This window comes from Ovis canadensis, chromosome 9 (assembly GCF_042477335.2).
Source record: "Ovis canadensis isolate MfBH-ARS-UI-01 breed Bighorn chromosome 9, ARS-UI_OviCan_v2, whole genome shotgun sequence".
NCBI lineage: Eukaryota > Metazoa > Chordata > Mammalia > Artiodactyla > Bovidae > Ovis > Ovis canadensis.
The window spans coordinates 84,541,362-84,562,965 of NC_091253.1; the positions used below are offsets into that span (position 1 = coordinate 84,541,362).

At 43.5% G+C, this 21,604-nt stretch overlaps 1 long non-coding RNA gene and 1 pseudogene across 2 annotated transcripts; one reads left to right on the forward strand and one right to left on the reverse strand.

The window, feature by feature from the left end:
• Positions 1–298: 298 nt before the first annotated feature.
• Positions 299–16,041, forward strand: LOC138445919 (uncharacterized). 2 transcript variants are annotated; one of them, XR_011259048.1, is made up of 4 exons: positions 299–481; positions 13,461–13,510; positions 13,635–13,723; positions 15,751–16,041. It is a non-coding gene; the product is annotated as an uncharacterized lncRNA (long non-coding RNA). The 2 variants fall into 2 exon arrangements; XR_011259049.1 differs by having other exon boundaries at positions 317–481; positions 13,635–13,778.
• On the reverse strand, positions 5,078–5,787 carry LOC138446254 (large ribosomal subunit protein eL8-like; annotated as a pseudogene).
• Positions 16,042–21,604: the final 5,563 nt, after the last annotated feature.

Consider the following 21,604-nt stretch of genomic DNA (forward strand, 5'->3'; position numbering starts at 1 on the left):
GTTATGATTGTAGAAAAAGAGCAGAAAGTTAGGATCTCTTCCAATCCACACACTTGGTGTTTCTTTGGAACCATATTGAACAGATCCCACCGAGGGTCAGCCCTTTCAGCTGTGAACCAACTCCAAACTGGTTTCTCCTTCCCTCTCTTTTTCAGGTGGGTGCAATTACAACATGCTGTGTTGGTTAATCCCTGTATTACATAAGGAGTCCTCGGTGTGCTTTTTGGTGTGAGGGAGGGAGGGGGTTGCATTCTTTGCGCTCGCACCTAGTTTGCATAACGTGCTCTTCTCTTTGGAGCTGAACTGAGAAAGAAGCCATGTGGTCTGGTGGCGGCAGCTAGAAGGAGAGGGTGATGACTCAGCAGGGCTCTGAGTGGAACGGTGCAGGCAGCTCTGGGGAGCATCATGGTTGGCTTCCCCTAAGCCACACGGGGGGTTGAGAGAGCTCTGAGCAGAACCAGCCTGACAGCCAGCCCTGGCGGTGAGTACAGAGAGCAAGAAGCTTGTCTGTGGTGGGAGCTGGTTAGGCTGTATCGGTGGCCTTGGGGATCTCGTGAGGAAGTTCTGGGGAACAGGACCATGTGGCATCATCCTAGTAACGAAAGTTCTTTGTGACCCGTAATAGCATATTTTTAAAGTGGGAAAGTACCAGGTATTGTTCATGGGTCCAGGGAAGGTCTGAAGCCTATAGCCTCGAAATTAAATTTCCAGATGGTAATGAATCCTTCATGAAGCACGTGCCACAGGTAGGAATATTACACGTTTTTAGAAATAGAGCACTTCATCACAGCCATAACCCTTCAATCTAGCAGTCCAACTACTGAGCTCAGTATCAGTATACTTTGAAATGGGACTCATAAAAGTAGAATATGAAGTCACTGTTGCCTCTAATGACTTGGGAGTTTTTTTTCATCAAGTATTCTTACAGAAGAGATTTAAAATGTATTCATTCACTCAATCTTCAATTTATTATCCTTTTAAAAAATATCTGTATTATCTGAGGTAAAGTTGACAGTGACCTGAGTAGATAGAGATCTTGGGAAAGTCTGTAAAACACGAATAAAAATTCCTTGTCCGTATTCTAAGAACTTAAAAAAAATTCACATGAGAGAATGCATGGAAAGTTTTTGGTAAGTGGTAAAACACGATATGAAGTTATTACATTTTACCTATTAAAGAAACTGAGACACAGAGCGAGCAAAAAATTTCCCCAAAGTCCTAATTAGCTAAAAGAAAGGGTCAAAGATAGATATAAATTCAGGTGACTGGACACATTACAGGCTGGAGTTAGTTCAGCAAAACAACTTCCTTTTTGTAGCCAGGATGTGGGTGACTGTAAGAAGCATCTGTCCAACTGAGGTAAAAAGGGGTACTTACTAAGAGTATACAGGCTTTCCTGGTGGCTCAGATGGTAAAGGAATCGCCTGGAGACCCAGGCGACCTGGGTTCAATCCCTAGGTCAGGAAGATCCCCTGGAGAGGGGAATGGCTACCCACTCCAGTGTTCTTGCCTGGAGAATCCCATGGACAGAGGACTCTGGCAGGCTACGGTCCACAGGGTCACAAAGAGTCGGACACGACTGAATGACTAACACCTTCACTTCACCACTTCACTAAGAGTACATAGAGATCTCACGGGCTCCAAGGACAGAAAGCAAACTGTTGCTCGGGTTCACTCAACTTGGCCAGAGAACTGAGGAGCCCTGAGACACAGGGTAGCTCTTCCCTGTGTTTCTTTGCCTCTGCTTCTGCACCAGCTTTCCCCTTGCTCCATTTTGCCTTCACCCCATTTTGCTGTTCACCCTGGACTTCCACCACGGCCACTAAGCTCCAGGACCCAGACTCAACTAAATATACACACTGAAGTTCTGCAGGGAGAAAGGGACTAGCCTGGCTCTTCTGAGAGAGAACCTGGGCCACACAAGTCATTTCTGAGCAAATGACTAGGTTTGTTCCTGCTGGTTCAGGTGTGTGCATGCCAGGTCCAATCAGCTGTGCATTTCCCCACCTCCACCTCCCTAGAAGTCACATTATCTTACGTTATCTGGTGCAGCTCTATCATCCAGAGAGCTGTGGGTGGCAAGGGTGCTAAATTGCCTGGCTGGATGTTATCACATAAAGAGAGGAACTGTTTATAGGTAGACTGTACTTGGGATGATATTATGATATATTTTGGTTATGAAATATATGACCTAAATTTCCTGGTCAAAAAAAAAAAAATCATTTCAAGGGAATTCCCTGGCAGTCTAATGGTTAGGAACCCACACTTTCACTGCTGAGGGCCTGGGTTCAATCCCTGGGCAGAGAACTAACATTCCGCAAGCCACAGGGTGCAGTCAAAAAAAACAACAAAACAATTCATCTTAATATCATTTTCGGCTCCGAAGATAGATGTATATGTCCATAAGATATGGCCACAAATAACTGTAACACAAGACAGTCTATGAAAGCCTCTTTAAAAACTTTTAAGAAACTTACAAAATTTCATGGAAGCATAAAAAAGGATTGTAGGGGTTAATAACAGCCTTTCTTTAAGGTGTGCTACTTTGGCACGAGGATTATTTTGCACTAAAGGCAATGGAGACCTTGTAGGCTCAAGAGAAACTACTGCCCCTCCCTTAACTACCTAGAAGAATTAAAATTGGAGATTTTTTCCCAGAAAAAGAGTTATTACCGAGATGCATTTTATCTAAGTGGCCCTATCTATATGGCAGAGTAGACATCTAATTTCCAACCATCGACTCTTCTTCTTGGAATCTCCCTGGAATCTGGAATCTCCCTCCTCTCCTTGGAAGTTCCTATTCCATTCCTCAGCTCCTTTATGCCTCGTTCTGTGTTTCTGTCTCTACCTTTCCTGGATGTGGGGTTTCCATATGTACAAGTTAAGATATTTTCTCTTGTTCTGTCTTACATCAATCTCATTCTTAGACCAGCCAGAAGAACCTAGAAGCTTTTTCTCCTCCCTGACAGTTTTATAACTGCTCCCCTCCCCACGGCAGTTTTATAAGCCGCCCTCCCTAGCCTGCCCCCTGCCCAGGGACTTCCCAGGTAAAGAATCTTCCCAGTGGTAAGGAATCTACCATCAATGCAGGAGATGCAAGAGATAGGGATTCAATCCTGGGCCCAGGAAGATCCCCTGGAGGAGGAAATGGCAACCCACTCTGGTATTCTGCCTGGGAAATCCCATGGACATAGGAGCCTGGTGAGCTTCACTCCATGGGGTCACAAAGAGTCGGACACGATTGAGCAAGAACACGCACAGGGGAGGCAGAAAACTTTCCTTGAGTAAGTACTGTTTAAAATATGTCTTGAAGTGCTCATTACATTTTTACAGAGTGAGGTGGCGGAGGTCAAGAGCACACACGTGAAGCAGTGGGAAAGGATAATTGGAGGAGTGAAACTATGTGTGTGTTCTGAGAGGGCAAAAGGTTTCATGTGGCTGAAGAGCAGGGTGCAGGAGGGAGAAAAAGAAGCCAGCATGAGTTAACTGTTCTCAAGCATATGCCAGACATTTTCAGATGTCGCCACGTTTAGTCCTTTCAGCAGTCCTTGAGGTGGCGTCTATTGCCACTGTTTTACCAAGGGTTCCGAGGCCGAAGACCTTCTCTCCATCTTCATGCAGTGCTGAGGGCGAGGTGGAGAGGATGGCAGACAGTAGATGAGGGGAGGTTGCCCACCAGGTAACCAGTCCACACTCAACTCTGGAGGCACTGGGATGGAAGTCACGTGAGAATTCTGAGCAAGGAATGACAAGATCGCCTCTGACTTTTAGAAAAACAACACTACTGGTAATGGAAGAATTAAATAGAGTATTTTTTCTCTCCTTCATTCAATTAAAAATAATTAATATATTGAAATTTTCCTGTGGGACAAGACTATACATCAAACCCATGGGAAAAAATGTTTCAGTTCAGTTCAGTTCAGTCGCTCAGTCGTGTCCGACTCTTTGCAACCCCATGAAACACAGCACACCAGGCCTCCCTGTCCATCACCAACTCCTGGAGTTTACCCAAATCATGTCCATTGAGTCAGTGATGCCATTCAGCCATCTTATCCTCTGTCATCCCTTTCTCCTCCTGCCCCCAATCCCTCCCAGCATCAGAGTCTTTTTCCAATAAGTCAACTCTTCACATGAGGTGGCCAAAGTACTGGAGTTTCAGCTTAGGACTAACCAAATCTCATGAAATTTACAGTCTCTCTGTGTGTATATATGGGGTTGCAAAGAGTCGGACACGACTGAGCGACTGAACTGAACTGAACTGATGCCTTTCTCTAATTTAATTAACTGGTTGATTTTTGGTTGTGCCATGATGCTTGCTGGATCTTAGTTCTCCAACCAGGGATTGAACCAGGGACTTGTTCCAACCACTGAACCACCAGAGAATTCCCTCTATATATTTTATAACATACACACACACACACACACACACACACATGTAGAAAAGTACATAAGAAGAGAGTTAAACATTTATATTTTAATCATCTTTTAGCTCACAAAAACAGTATGACAACATTTTTCTTTTAAAATATTATCTGTAAATTCTGGATAGGAATCCTTTATTATATATATAATCTGCATACATTTCCTACCATTTTGTGAGTTAATTTTTATTCTGTTGATAGTATGCACAAAAGTTTTTAATTTTCAATAAGTCCAATTTGTCTGTTTTTGGTTTTTTTTTTGCCTGTTTCTTTGTTGTCATATGCAAGAAACCACTGCCAAATCCATTGCCATGAAGATTTTTCCTAATTTTTCTTTAAGTTTTTCTTTTTTTAGTTTTAAATTTTACATTCAGGTCTTTGATCCATTTGATTAATTTTTGTTTGTTTGTTTTGACTGAATGAGAATTTTTATATCTTCTATATAGCCTTTTCCACCTTGGCAATGGGCTTCCCTGGTGGCTCAGCAGTAAAGAATCCTCCTGCAATACAGGAGAGGCGGGTTCAATCCCTGGGTTGGGAAGATCCCCTGGAGAAAGAAATGGCAACCCACTCTAGTATCTTTGCCTGCAGAATCCCATGAATAGAGAAACCTGGTGGGCTACAGTCCCTGGGGTTGCACAAGAGTTGGATATGACTTAGTGACAAAATAACACAATGTCCACTGACTTTGGACCAAGGAAGTTGCCTCCCCAGTGACAGCAGATCTCATTTCTGTCATAATAATTGGTCCTGATGGCTTCCACCAGCTTAGCCAGAGTGCCCTTGTCTTCTGATTTGACTTGTGTGAAGGCAACTGTGCAGGTCTTCCTGTGGACCATACACCCCACCCAGCCTGTCCTTCCCCTTGATGATACAGTAGGGAACCCCCATCTTACAACACAGGGCAGGCAGGAAACCCACCAGTTCACTGGGATCCACGTCATGGGCAACCACCACCAGCTGAGCCTTCTTGCTCTCCTCCAAGGTGGGGACAGTATCAACGCCTGCTCAAAAGACAGGTGGCTCTTAGTGGGGACGTCCCCTTGGCCTGCAGCTTTTGTCTCAGCTCAGGCCAGCAACTTCTGCTTCCTCTCTTACTTCATCTCTGGTCTGCACGTGTGGACCAGCTTAAGTAGCTGTCTGGCGATCCAAGACCTGGCTGAATTGGTTAATCATGGGAGGCACTGTCAGCCGCTTATGTAAGGTACTACATGTCACTGCAGCAGAATGTAGCGGGGTCACTTTATGAAGCAGGTGAGGTCCCTTTGGGGCTGGATGTCCAGTCTACTTTCTCAGCCTCCTGATTCTTCATGACAGCAGGGACCTGGTCTGTCTTTTGCCCCTCAGCCTTCTTTCCCCTCGGCATCCTAGTGGAGAGCCCTTGAGCTAATTTTTGTCTATGGGATAAAGTAAGGTCCAACTGCATTCTTTTGCATGTAGATATACAGTTTCCTTAGCACCATTTGTTAAAGAGACTATCCTTTTCTCATTGAATGGTCTTGGCACCTTTGTTAAAAATCATTCTTTCTGGGCTCTCTATTCTCTTCCACTGGTCTGTATGTCTGTCCTATGCCAGAAAGACATTGTTTTGATTACTGCAACTTTGTTGTTAAGTTTTGAAATCCAGATTTGTGAGTCCTTCAATTTTGTTCTTTTTCAAGGTGGGTTTTTTTTTTTTTTTTGGCTATTCTTTTGAGATTCCATATGAATTTTAGGATGGATTTTTCTATTTCTGTCACACATACAAAAAAAGTCATTAAGACTGATAGCAATTACATTTGAACCTGCAGATTGCTTTGGGTAGTATTTATACAGCATTTTGAATGTACTAAATGTCACGGAATTTATACTTTAAAATGGTTAATTATATCCTATGTGAATTTGAGCTCAATTAAAAAAAAAAAGATTGGGCAATTATATGTGAAGACCAGGTATGTGTGTGGCATGAGGCAGCTGGAAGATAAAGGAGGTTGTGATCAGAGGGAGGAATGTTGGGATTAAAGGCCCCAATACTGTATAGTTCAGAGCTGGTGAGGGTCCCTGGGGTTGAGCAATAAAAATGGCTAAGGTGATCCAAAGCTTATCTACAAAGACACTGACTTCACCAGGTAATTCAAGACGGCAGCTTCAGGAGCTTTTCTGGTGGCTCAGTGGTAAAGCACCCAGCTGCCAATGAAAGAGACATGGGTGCCATCCCTGATCTGGGAAGATTCCACATGCTGCAGAGCAACTTAAGCCCATGCACCGCAGCTATTGAGCCTGCGCTCTGCTGCTGCTGCTAAGTCACTTCAGTCGTGTCCGACTCTGTGCGACCCCATAGACGGCAGCCCACTAGGCTTCCCCGTCCCTGGGATGCTCCAGGCAAGAACACTGGAGTGGGTCGCCATTTCCTTCTCCAATTCATGAAAGTGAAAAGTGAAAGGGAAGTTGCTCAGTCGTGTCCGATTCTTAGCAACCCCATGGACTGCAGCCCACCAGGCTCCTCCGTCCATGGGGTTTTCCAGGCAAGAGTACTGGACTGGGGTGCCATTGCCTTCTCCACCTGTGCTCTAGAGCCCGCAACTACTGAACCCATGTGCCACAACTACTGACTCCCTGCAGCCTGTGCCCCCGCAGCAAGAGATGCCATTGCAACAAGAAACTAAAGAGTAGCCCCCATTCACCACAACTAGAGGAAGCCCATGCAGCAACAAAGACCCAGCACAGCCGGAAAAACAAAAAAGACTGCAACTTCAGAAGGATACACGCCCAGCTAGGGATGGTGGTCATCACAGGAGTTGGGTGGGGACAGCTGGGATTATAGGGGAATTTTATTATTATGTCAATGGTATCTTTTTAAAGAGAAAGAATACGGAAAGCTTTTTGAAAAGCTATGATACAGGAACTACAGTTCAGGAAAAGAGGACAATGACCTAAGTCCCTTAAAAAAAAAATCATTGTGGGAGTGGCAGGAAGGTGTTACGTGATACATGGGTAGGGGTATGGGTGGGCCAGCTGGCTTCATCTCTTCTTTAGTCTGGCAGTAATATTGGAGAGCCAAGAAATCCCACCTCCCAACCCAGAAGTATGTGAAGCTTGGTAAACACCTCTCCATTCAAGACTAAGGCAAGGGAGGCTATGTTCTTATAAGTTCTTATAAGGGTTCAGTCAAGGCAGGAATGGGAGGCAGACTGGGGATGTGGAAGGATTTGTTCAGCATGAAGTGGAGGTTCCAGAGAAAACAGAAAAGTGTGAGAAGGAAAGGAGAAGCTGGGGAGTGAGTGTGGGAAGGCACCAGGCAGCCTACATAGGATAAAATGGGTGATGAGAGGCATTAACATTTTGGCATTTATGTGATATGGGAATAGCATAGTTCAATGAGGAATAGGCCTTTAAGGCCCAGCAAGACCTGTAATGTTAAGTTTAGTAACAGTGAAACAGGTCTCCTGGGATCCAAACAGGATATTGGACTTCAGCTGGGACAGTAGAATTTGGGTAGACAAGAAAACAACAGGACAAAGTCTCAGAGGCAGACACCAGCGTGGGTAACTCTTGAAGGCCTGTGTGCAAACCAGACAGACTGAAGTTGCTGGTTTGCGTGGGGGATGAGACACTGGCTCTCCAGGGTGGGGCTAGATTCTGAAGAGCTTTATGAGCCAGCTGAGGAGTCAAGACATGATTGGTAAGAAACAAAGTTTTATTATGAGTTTTTACAAGGAAAACAGCATCTAAGGAAGATTAGTACATCAAATGGACTTCCCAGATAGCACAGTGGTAAAGAATCCACCTGCCAATGAAGGGGGTGCAAGAGACGTGGGTTTGATCCTTGGGTCGGAAAGATCCCCTGGCATAAGAAACGGCAACCCACTCTAGTATTCTTGCCTGGAAAATCCCATGAACAGAGGATCCTGGTGGGCTACAGTCCATGGGGTCACAAAGAGTCAGACACGACTGAGCACTCACTCACTCAGTATAAGAAATATCTACACTAAGTGGATTGGGACAGGAAAAATCAGATCTGCCACAGATTTTGCAGCGATCTAAATATGTGGTATAGAACTGGACTAGGGAATAGAAAAACGATGCTTTCAAAATAAAGATGAACAGAACTTATTTTATATATGGGAGAAATAAAGAAGGAATTTAAAGTTTTCAAGCATGGCAGGGGAGACATGAGGGGAGGATCAGTTTAGTGGGATGGAATGGACGGTGATGAATGTAGTTGGGACCTAGATTCATTTCAATCTCACAGCTAAGGGAGACTTTGCAGTTGGCCACGTGGGACAACTAAGTTTCATGCTTTTCAGATAAGGAAATCTTGAGTTTGAGATAACAGAGGACATCCTAGAAAGGGTGTCCTAGAGGCAGCTGACCATTCTTAGCTGCATTTTTAATGACAGATCAAAACTAGTGACAACAATGTTGGAGTCTTAGGCATAGACCTGTCAAATAATTCTGTAGGAATGAATAAATGATCCAAGGCAGAGGACAGAAAGTGGGAAGAGGAGACTAAAGACATAGGGAAGACAGCAGAGAATTGAATCAGGAGGTAGAAGAGAGACAGGAATTTTGGCTTTGCTATTTGTTAGCTACAGGAACTTGACAATTGATTGACCTCTGGGTCTCAGACTGCAGTCATATCAAGGCTTGCCAGAAGGGGCTTGGGAGAGCTGGGAAATTTTCTTCCAAGATCTCTCACGTGGCCTCTGGTCCCTAGCCGGTGGCTGGGACAACGTTATCTTACTATGTACGCTTCTCCATAAAGTCACTTACAACATGGCAACTAACTTGTCTCTGAAAGTAAGTGAATGAGAGATGGTCCCAGTCTCTTACAACCGAATCTCAGAGCTAACATCTCATGACTTTTGCCAAATTCTATTCACAGAAACAAGATAAGGGGGAAGGGTAATATAAGGGTGTGAATATTAGGAGGCAGGGTTTTGGAGGCCATTTTAGTGACTGCCTGCCGTATTATCCAAAACAGTTATATTCTTAGACTGTTTTTTACTATTGTAGCTGGTTCACCTAAGTTGGCCATTCAATAAATATTGAATCCACTGAGGTAGGCACAGGCACAGGTGGTGCACAAAGAAGGCAATTTTGCCTAAAAGGAAAAGTCACAGAAATTTCCACAGGAGAAATTATGCTTGCACTAATTCTTAAAGGATAAGCAGGAGTTCATCTGGTGATAGCTGGACTAAAAAAGAAGGCTGAACGCCAAAGAATTGATGGTTTTGAAGTATGGTCCTAGAGAAGACTCTTGAGAGTTCCTTGGACAGCAAGGAGATCAAACCAGCCAATCCTAAAGGAAATCAACCCTCAATATTCATTGGAAGGACTGTTGCTGAAGCAACACTGATCAACTGAAAAACTTGCCTGCCATAGTTCAGAAATTTTCTTAAGGTTACAATTAATATGCTCTCAGGAAAAGCACAAAGTCTATCCTCCCATTTTCAAAGCTATTACTCTATTACAATAAAACTGAAATTCTAGTTTTGTTTTTCGTTGTTGACTTTACTAATTCTGTGAGCTTTGGAGGCCCTCAAGGTTGACACATTCTAGTACCTTCTTGCTTTCTTCACCTATACATTCTGTATGTGTGACTGAATGTCAAGTAAGCTGGTTTGGCAGTTTCCCAAAGTGGCAAAAATAACAGAACACCAAGGAGCTTTTCCAAGGGCTTCTCTCCTCGTGACTAGAGCTGTCACTGTAGAATACATAGTCCTGGTTCTTCCCTGCAAGTGTGGAGTACTGTTTGGGGCTGTCTGATCACCCAAGCTTTGGTCCAATCCAATCTGACTCCCCAGACCTGAGCAACCAGAGGGCAGAACAAGCAGTGATCAGAGGCCCTAAGTAATTCCAGCTCATCATATTTGAAGAATATTGATTTTACTTTTCGTGACCATTGTTCTCTAACAACTAAAAGGCTTGGTTCATCATTTTACTGTGGTATTAGCCACCAAATATTGGATCCCAGTGTTTGATAGTCATATAACTCTGCTGCCAGTGGGTACAGTGCCTGGGAAGTAAGAGGCATGCCACAACACAGACCCTCTGTGTTAAACAATCTTCCACTCGAGGGTTGGCAGCTGGAAATTTGATTTAGGAATCAATGGTGCTGTTAAGCACCATTGTTTTCATGCACAAAGAACAATGACTGACTTTTTTTTTTTAAGCATTCTTGATGTTATACTATTATAGTAACCCACATTTTCCATTCTTTCACTTTCTTTGAAAAGCAAACACTCTTTTCTTGGTAATTAGGCACACAAGTGAAAAAACACACCCCAGTTTTTCTTGGACAGCTTATCTCTACTTTATGACTACCATTTAAAATTAAAATAAAACAAACAAAAAAACCCACTATTCAGTTCTCTCAAATTAGACAGGCATTTTCTTTTCTTCCTCCTTTATTGCAGACTACTGATTTTCTTGGAAAAGAGAAGGAATCATAATGGCTAATCACAGATAAAATACACCCTAATTTTAGTGTGAGTAAATAAAGCATTATAAAGAAATAGAAATTCTTTATATGTTAATATGTAACCATCATATTTAAAGTAATGCTAAATTTTCCGGTTTTTAAAAAATAATATTTAATGAGTAGTAATGAATATGTCCACTTTTTTTGAGTTTTTTTTTTAATTTTTATTTTTACTTTATTTTACTTTACAATACTGTATTGGTTTTGCCATAATTGACATGAATCCACCACGGGTGTACATGCGTTCCCAAACATGAACCCCCCTCCCACCTCCCTTACTTTGTGATTAAGTAAAGAGAATGTCTAAGCGGTCCCTTTTCTCCAGTATCCTCCCAGGGCAGAATCCCATCTGTATCTCTGAGCCAGTCCAGACAGCCTTTTGCTCCATGAGACAACCCAGAGCACTGCCAGTTACTACGTTGTTATAAAGTAATCAGAGGTCTATGTTCAAGGCACTGTGCTGAGTGTTCCATCAGATTAAAGAAAAAAGAATAAAATGCTTGCCATTAAGAAACTTAATACCCTGTTGGCAAAGTTCAGAAAATAATTACAGTAACATAAGACAAGAATCTAAAGGGGATTCCATGGACTGTATAGTCCCTGGGGTCGCAAAGAATTGGACATGACTGAAAGGGGCCATAGAAACAAACCAAACCTCTTGGAAACTCAAGGCTAGGAATGAGGTAGAACATAGCCAAGGGGACCCACTGGACCTAGTTCTGCTGTCTGGACTGACTCTGTGGTTTCTCTTGTCCATGTGTAGAGGTGACATATTTATAGATGAGTCAAAGAGGCAATGTAGTTGAGCAGCCTGAAGCTGGGTCTAGGGCATTAGACATCTTTGGCTATGAAGCTGGACCTTTTCTTTTTTAGCTGCATCACCTTGAGCAAGTTACATAACCTCACTATGCTTCCAGCGTTTGTTATTTTTTTAATATTTAGTCATTTATTTAGTCTGTGTCGGGTCTCAGTTGCAGCACGTGGGACTTTTGTTGCGGCCGGTTGTTCTCTCTAGTTGCAGCCTGGGGGCTTGGTTGCCCTTTGGAATGTGGGATCCTAGTTCCCTGACCAGGGATGGAACCTGCATTCCCTGCATCGCAAGGTATATGCTTTACCACTGGACCACCAGGGAAGTCCCTGTACTTCCATTTTTTAATTTGTAAAATGGGCATAGTAAGACCTACCTGACAAACTTATTGAAGAATTAAATGATAATATAAGGGACTTTAGAGTAGTGCCTGGCACCCAGTGTATTAAAAAAATCATAGCTGTTTGCTTTTATGTTTTTCCAATTTCCCTCTGATTTTCCCATTTTTTTAAACTATCAGTTCAGTTCAGTCGCTCAGTCATGTCCAACTCTTTGCAACCCCATAAATCGCAGTACCCCAGGCCTCCCTGTCCATCACCAACTCCCAGAGTTCACCCAGACTCACGTCCATCAAGTCAGTGATGCCATCCAGCCATCTCATTCTCTGTCGTCCCCTTCTCCTCCTGCCCCCAATCCCTCCCAGCATCAGAGTCTTTTCCAATGAGTCAACTCTTCGCATGAGGTGGCCAAAGTACTGGAGTTTCAGCATTAGCATCATTCCTTCCAAAGAAATCCCTGTGACTATTAAAGTTAATGCCTATACAATGCCTGGCTCAGAACAGATTTATAGAAAATGTTAGGTTAATTCCACTGGGGACTGTTAATAACAGAATATCATAAAATGGACAAGCAATAGAACTTTATTTTTCACAGTGCTGAAGGTTGGAAGGCTCAGATCAGGGTGCCAACCTGGTTGGCTGATGGCTCTGTTTCAGGGGGCAGACTTCTTGTATCCTCACTTGGCACAAGAGACTTGGGGTCTCTCTGGAGTTCCCCCCAAATTATGTCTAACATTTCTATCACTCCTATTAGTATGCTGTCTTCTAGACCTCCTCATCTTTATGGCTATGCTGTGCTGTGCTGTGTCGCTTCAGTTGTGTCCGACTCTTTGCAACCCTATGGACTGCAGCCCGCCAGGCTCCTCTGTCCATGGGGTTCTCCAAGCAAGAATACTGGAGTGGGTTGCCATGCCCTCCTCCAGGGGATCTTCCCAATGCAGGGTTCATCTGGCATCTCTGATGTCTCCTGCATTGGCAGGTGGGTTTTTTACTAGTGACACGTGGGAAGACTCCATTTTTATGGTTATCCTCCAAACTATCTAGTTTTCATTCTCCTGTATAATGTGCTAATTATAATGTGCTTTACAACAGTAAAACTTTCCCTTCCAAAATTTACTATTTTTTGACCAAAACAGTAAACCAAGCTGTTACCTTCCTTCTGACCTGTAATTTGTCAATGCATTAATTTATTGAATGTCCCAAATTATTGTATTCAAGTGTTTTTGGTTTTTGGTTTGTTTTTAGCAATTCAACACATGCCTTTTTGGTTCATGGCCAGCTGTGGTCAACTATCTTTTCTAGATAGTATTTCTTTTTATTTTTTTAGGTAGTATTTAGATAATCAACAATCAGGTCTCTCCTGTCTTGTACTTATGCAATTGATTTCTGGACTCTAAATGAAGATCTTTTCTTTTCATTATTTTGTGTAGGCCAGGATTCTTGGTTGCAAGTAAGAGAAAACTAGTTGGAACTAACTTAGGTAAGAAAAACAATTTTCTCTGTTGGTATAGCTGAAGAACAAGAAAAATGGGACAACTAGATTGTTGACTATTCCTTTTTCAAGATGAGCGGTGGCTTCATTTTCTCACATTGCTTTCTCCTAGGACTTCTGTGCCAGCAGCTCCTGGTTCATACTGTCATGAGATGACAACAGAAGAAATGATTCCCTCATCCACTCCTTCTTCCAACCAAGGTCTGAATCAAATATGTACCAATCGTTATTGAGCTGCCTCTACAACCAAGATAGGGTGAGAATCTATCAACCTGTAAACCGGTTACTGCGTCCCAGGAAGTCAGAGGGTTGAAAAGATTGTAGTGCCCAGCAGAGTTCAGGGTATGGCAGGGAAGACGTTCTCCCAAAGGAATGAGGAATACATTTTCTATAAGCAATGGAGGTGGTGTAACAGGAGGGAAGAGGGCAGGGCACAACTTTGGAAAGAATGACACAGCCCAAGGACACAACATAAACTGATTAGAATCTAATGGGGCAGACAAGACTCCTCAATCAGCAAGTGAAATGACACACCCAGAGGTGCCAGGACCAAGGAATGGGCGGTGACCAAAATCCTGGAAATCTCCACCCTTTCCCACAAATAGAATAATCCTCTCAGTCATTAGCATATGAAATTACCCAGCCTATAAAAACTAACCACGCCACATTTCACCGCCCTCTGCAACGGCCCACACTGTCTGGAGTGTGCTTCTCTCTGAATCTAAATAAATCCACTTCTTACCTATCTGTGGCTCAGAGGTTAAAACGTCTGCCTCCAATGCGGGAGACCTGGGTTTGATCCCTGGGTCGGGAAGATCCCCTGGAGAAGGAAATGGTAACCCACTCCAGTATTCTCGCCTGGAGAATCCCATGGACAGAGGAGCCTGGCGGGCTACAGTCCACGGGGTCACAAAGAGTCAGATACGACTGAGCGACTTCACTTCACTTCTTACCTATCACTTTGTCTCTCACTAAATTCCTTCTGCGATGAGACATCAAGAACCTGAGCTTCAGTAGGTCCTGAAACCAGGTACTGTGGGTTTTGGCTGGGTTCAAGTCCCAGCCATGTGGGTTCAAATCCCAGTACACGGGTTCAAGTCCCAGTCTGTGGTAAATGGTTTCAGCAGGGCTTCCCTGGTGCGCAGTGGTTAGGACCCGTGGGCACAAGAGCATGGCTTCTAACCCTGACCGGGGAACTAAGATCCTGCAAGCCACTGGCTGCAGCCAAAAGATTAAAAAAATAAAAGCAGTGGCTTAAAATTAAATGACTTAGCTAAGAAACACCGAGACGAAGAAACGTTTTCCAGTTACTACTACCAACAATGAAGGTTGATACAGATGGTTGAATGACACAAAAATATTATTTTTGTGAAATCAAACCATTTATGTTTCTTCTCCCTATTTTAGTAAAGAAGCAACTAATCTTTTTGTTTTTATGGCAAGAGGTTTTTTTTTTTTTTCATTTTCTTTAGTATTAGGTAGAGCAAATTTAAATAGCTATAGATGTTTATCACAGAACTTGCAAAACTTCAAATTAAATGACAAAGGAACAAAACGTAGCCTGCAGTTACCACTATTAACAATCATTTAGGTGCTTATGTGGCAGCAACTAGTCTATTTATTTTAAAAAATAGAGCATATCATAATTCACATTGGACAAAAATAGATTTCAGAGCTCCTATTTTCTATGACCTGAACGAAAAAGTTTAGTATATCTGCCAGGCAGCTGTTTGGAGACAAGCCTATCTTGCTATGTATTACCCAACAAACAAAACACTTATCAGATAACACCTGACAGTAAAGTGAAAATGAGATGAATTTTCCAAGCATTTCCTAACTCCCAAAGATTAGAGGAAGATATGAGGGAGCAAACTCATGTGTCAGCCCACTGATTATTCTAGTCATGTGTGTTACATTTAATTTGTAAAACTGGATTACTGCTTTGCCCTTTAATATGGGTTTCAAAACAGTCCTCTTAAATTAACCGTGAATAGTTTGTTGTTTCTCAAAGTAAAAAAAGATGTTAGTGTACAGCTTATGACTTGCTTATCTTAGAAACCACCCAGAATCACTTACTGAGCTGTATCTAATGACATACATTGCCACTGACATGAAAATGGAAATTCTTTTCCCTTAAACTGGGTTTGTGTCTGGACTCTTATCATCCTTTGCTTGCCATGCTTACCACTGTCCAACTCTTTGCAACTCTCTGAACTGTAACCCTCCAGGCTCCTGTGTCCACAGGATTCTCCAAGCAAGAATACTGGGGTGGGTTGCCATGCCCTCCTCCAGGGGATCCTCCCGACCCAGGGATGGACCCTGTGGCTCCTGCACTGAAGGTAAATTCTTTATTTCTGAGCCGCTGGAGAAAGTCAAAGGACAAAGACATGGGTGATATCAAAGACACCAGCGCTGGAATGCAGGATGCCTGTTTTGGGATGCCACAAATCCCTGCTGACCTGATCCCTAAATTTTGTGAGAAAACAAAAGCATGACAATAAAGTCTCCTTCCAAATTAAGTGAGTCCTCATTTGAGGTGAAAATCAACCTAGGTAAAGGAATTACAACTCTTAAGAGATTATAACAACAGATGCTTAGCAAATAAAGGATAGCATATATCAATTCTATTTGAAGAGAATGGTATATAATCTGAACTGTCTTCCCGAAGTAATTTACAAAGCAAGTACATGATTAACTACTCATTTTTCAGTTCAGTTTAGTCAGTTCAGTCACTCAGTTGTGTCCAACTCTTTGAGACCCCATGGACTGCAGCTCACCAGGCTTCCCTGTCCATCACCAACTCCCGGAGCTTGCTTAAACTCATGTCCATCGAGTTGGTGATGCCATCCAACCATCTCATCCTCTGTCATCTCCTTCTCCTCCATTTTCAATCTTTCCCAGCATCAGGGTCTTTTGCAATGAGTCAGTTCTTCGCATCAGGTAGCCAAAGTATTGGAGTTTCAGCTTCAGCATCAGTCCTTCCAATGAACACTCAGGACTGATCTCCTTTAAGATGGACTGGTTGAATCTCCTTGCAGTCCAAGGGACTCTCAAGAGTCTTCTCCAACACCACAGTTCAAAAGCATCAATTCTTCAGTGCTCAGCTTTCTTCACAGTCCAACTCTCGCATCCATATGTGACTACTGGAAAAACCACAGCTTTGACTATTGGACCTTTGTTGGCAAAGTAATGCCTCTGCTTTTTAATATGCTGTCTAGGTTGGTCATAGCTTTTCTTCCAAGGAGCAAGCGTCTTTTAATTTCATGGCTGCAGTCACCATCTGCAGTGATTTTGGATTTTTACTAGTCTATAAAAGACATAGTGCCAGATTCTTGATACTGCTAAGTCACTTCAGTCGTGTCTGACTCTGTGCGACCCCATAGATGGCAGCCCACCAGGCTTCCCTGTCCCTGGGATTCTCCAGGCAAGAACACTGGAGTGGGTTGCCATTTCCTTTTCCAATGCATGATAGTGAAAAGTGAAAGGGAAGTCGCTCAGTTGTGTCCAACCCTCAGCGACCCCATGGACTGTAGCCTTCCAGGCTCCTCCATCCATGGGATTTTCCAGGCAAGAGTACTGGAGTGGGGTGCCATTGCCTTCTCTGGATTCTTGATAAGCAAGTTGCTTTTATGGAAGATTATCAGTGTACAAAAAGATGTGGTGGACAACTGAAAAAGTGTGAATGTTTTAGCTATTCAAAACCTATATATTTTGGTTTTCTATAAAATAAATAATACTCTAAGAATGTATCTTAGTAGTTGGTGACAAAAGCTCAGCTTCTCTGTACACTGGTGCCGAATCAAACCTCAGAGACAGAGTTTTGGGTGAAGCAGAAAAGTTAGCGTAATTGCTTTGCCAGGCAAATAGGGACACAGTGGGCTCATGCCCTCCAAACTAGGTGTCCCAACTTGGGGAAAATAGTGACAAGTTTTACAGTAATTATTGAAAGAGAGCATGATCAGCTTGTGGACATTCTTCTGATGGGTTGGCAGTGAGCTAACTAGGAGTCGGCATCATCCACCTTCAAGTCCAACAGGTCTGGGGTTTACATGCTTTGGGGCAGCATATCATCACTGATCGGTAACTTCTCCCTCCTGGAAGGGGTTTCAGTATCTACAAAATAGCTCGAAGATATTGCTGTGTATATCCATTAGTGGGTTTCCCTTGTGGCTCAGCTGGTAAAGAATCCACCTGCAATGTGAGAGACCTGGGTTGATCCCTGGGAGATCCCCTGGAGGAGGGAAAGGCTACCCACTCCAGTATTCTGGCCTGGAGAATTCCATGGACTCTATAGTCCATGGGGTTTCGAAGAGTAGGACAGGACAGTGACTTTCACTCACTCACTCTTATCCATTGATGGGAAAACATGACCTTGCCCCAAGGCTACTCTTGATTATTTCTCCCTGGTCTTGCATTCCCCTCCCTTCCTTAATTAACAACAGCTTGAATCTGCCCCCTGCACACTAAGGCAAGGTCATGGAGGCTAAATGAAGGCGGTTTTCCATAATCAAAGAAATGAGGGACACAGAAAGCCTCTGTGCCCAGGTGCTCCACAGGGCCCTGCATGGTATCACAATAAAAATTCTTATTAAGCTCTTTTCAAACATTCCCATTAAATTATGATTTTCATGCTCAATTACCATTGGACTGTCACATTTATATATGTGACTATAAGATATTTCTATTATAGGCTGATAATTTTAGGGTTACCCATTGTTTTTTGAGTGACTTGTCTTTATCAACGATCTAATTCATTCAGTCTTTTACACCTATTGGCACAAAAGCAAACAAGTTTGAATCAATAAACCAGGATGATCTAAGTGTGAATGGTATTATTTTATCTTAAGGCTCTCTATTTAATAATAATACTTTCTCTGGCACCACCTGTGATTTGTGTATGAGTAACCTGACTTGGCAAAAAACCCCAAACCTCAAACCCGAAACACAATTAAACATGCTATTCTCATTAGGCAGCTATCATTCTGTTAAAGTTACCTACTATGCTGTCTAGTTCATTGCAGTACAGTTTTTAAGGCTCTGTTGTATGCAATAAAAGCTAGTATGATTTAGATTTGAATACACAAATACTACTTATGAGAGTCCATAGTTTGAATTATAAATTGTTGAGTTGCTTCACTGTATAAACAATGATGGAGTAGGGTCTAGTCCAGTTGAAAGAGTGGACATTCGCTGACTTCATCTCAGCTTCTCTTGACTCGAATCTCTGCCATGTGTCTGTGCCTCTCACTCCACTGAAATTATTGTTAAAGGTCACACATAATTTCTTCTCAGGCCCTTATCATTCTCCTACTGGATCCTTATGTCACATGAGTGTATGTTCCTCGGTTCTTTGTCTAGTCACAACAAAGATTTGGAGTGACGCTTATAATAGCTTTCCAAGTGTTCTCCCTGCCACAAATATATAGTCCCTTTTCTTCTCACCCTTACACTCTCCCCTTTTCTAAAATTCAATTCACTCTTATGACTGAAACATTTTTGGCTAAGAATCCAAACTTCTTAACATGAATTTGGAGTTTACCGATGACATGCCATTTTCCCAAATCAGAAGAATCCCTTTCAGGAATATGACATTCTGATCATTCATTCCATCTTGAACACCCTCCATGAATGGCTTGACCTCGCACTATTGTGATTCTTCTCCTACTCCTTGGGCTGGTCCTCTTTCTCTCCTCTCTATCATTTCTCTAAGTCCTGTGCTTAGATCCCTGTTCCTTTAGACCTTAACATTTCCTTAATTACCATGTCTATAGGAGAGGGTCCCAAATTTACAGCCAAAAGGGCTCCAGATCTCTGTGTTTTCAGAGGCCTTTGGACCATTTTTACATGAATATCCTATCGACAGCTTGGACTATGCTCAAGGAAGGCTCATAGTCTTCCCCCAAAACTGGGACTTTCTATTTCTCCGTTTGTGATTCCAGAATTCTCCCTGTTGATTAGTTTCATATCCCCAAATAATCTGCTAACTTCTCCTCTCCCTTCCATTCCCTGATAGCTCAGATGGTAAAGAGTCTGCCTGCAGTGCTGGAGACACAGGTTCGATCCCTGGGTCGGGAAGATCCCCCGGAGAAGAAAATGGCAACCCACTGAAAATCCCCTGGAGAAGGAAATGGCAACCCACTCCAGTATTCTTGCCTGGGAAATCCCATGGATGGAGAAATCTGACAGGCTACAGTCCCTGGGGTTGCAAAGAGTCAGACACGACTGAGTGACTTCACTTCACTTCCTCTCCCTTAACATTCAAAATTATCCCTACTCTCTATGCCTTCATCCATGCCTTCCTCTCTATCCCACATTTCCTGCTTCTCTTAACTATGTAACAGCCGCCTTCATGGTTTCCTCTCTTCTAAACTTTCTATTTTCAATCCCATTGATGCTAGAGAAATCTTAAAAACAAACAAACAAACAAACAAAACTTTGAGTATATCATGTCCCCAATTAAATGGTTCCGAAATGAGGTCCAAGCTATGATCCCTACGTTTCACGTCACCCTCCTTTTCAACCTCATTTGCAACCGTACCTATGCTGGAGCCAGAAAGCTAGTTCACAGTTCTTTGAACTGGCCCATTTCTGTGCCTTTTCTTAAGTAGTTCCCTTGCCTGGAATATCTGCTCTCAAAAGTCACTTATTTCCCATGTCTGGAGTGTCTGCTCTCAAAATCTCTCTCCACCTTTCCCCAGTAGCTTTTCTCTCACTGAGCTGCGGTTACTTCCCCCTTTCACTAGATTCCACACAGCATTTTATCTGTTTACAACAATTACTTAGTTATTTGATGCAGTGTTATTTCCCCCTGCTAGACTGTTATCAAGATTTCAAGTGTATTCATTTCTAGCCTTCCTCCCTCCAGCAGGGGGTCTAGTAAAGTGCTGTGCTTGTAAATGTTCTGAAACGAAAAGAATTTTTAAGGAATGAAAGAGAAAATCAAGAGACAGCACAGTGAAATATGGAAATATGAAATCGGGAAGAGTCCACAGCCCCTAGTTTTTACCTAGTACTTTCACCTCAGAGCCTATGTTCAGCATTGCTACCTTCCTACCCAGGAAAGCTCTCTCTTCCTTTCATATCTGATTTGTAGCAACCACAGTGCTACAAAGTAAACAGATGGTCGGGAAATGCCAGGGGAAAAAAGTCTGTCTTTATCTCAAAGATTTTGGAGTGTGTGTCAATATATATTTCATTTGTGCCGTTGCAGCTGAGTTGCAAGGCATTAGCACGGGAGGACTCAGGGTTTCTGATGGGGAGCGCGACGACATTTTAAAAACATGAGAATAAACTAAAAGCCATGTAGGTAGCCCTAGGCTCCCCAGTAAAAATAAGTTTGCTCTGTATGGCAACCCAGTCCAGTGTTCTTGCCTGGAGAATCCTAGGGACAGGGGAGCCTGGTGGGCTGCCGTCTATGGGGTCACAGAGTCGGACACGACTGAATTGATTTAGCAGCAGCAGTAAAATTAAAATGACCGCGCAATGAGACGTAGGGAATTGAAGTACTGTGCCCTTGTAACGTCGGTAATGCCCTCTCCAATACAGGTCCTTCATGAATAAGGACCGGGTCGGCTGGCCTCAACCATTCTAAAAAGAAAGCCATAAAAGCCACACTCCTTAAAACAAAAAAAAACAAAACCCTACTGCACCACACTGCAACGTGCGAACACTGGGGACATGCCCACGCGGTCACGAGCCCCTGCAACCACCCGAACACTGGGCCGAGCCGTTCTGGCCCTTAGGAACTCGCTTCCCAAAAAGAGGAGCGCCGCATCCCGCGGGGGCTGGAGCTTCACCCCGGGAGGGCAGTCCCCAGGCGTAGCCTACAGAGGCCGCAAAAAGCGGAGAGCTCTCGAGGAGGTAGCGGGGCGGGAAGCTCCAGGGGTGGCCCCCCTCTTTCACCCTCTTCCAGGCAGAGCAGGTTCCAGGCAGTGCAGGCGTCGCGCCAGCTTCGGGCCCGGACCGCGCTTGGCGCCGCGGCCGCCGGGCCCAGCTCCCAAAGCGCCCCGGCCCGCCTCGGGCGTGAGCGCAGGCGCCCGGGCGGCGGGGGCGCGGGCGACGCCGCGCTCTGTCCAGGTCACC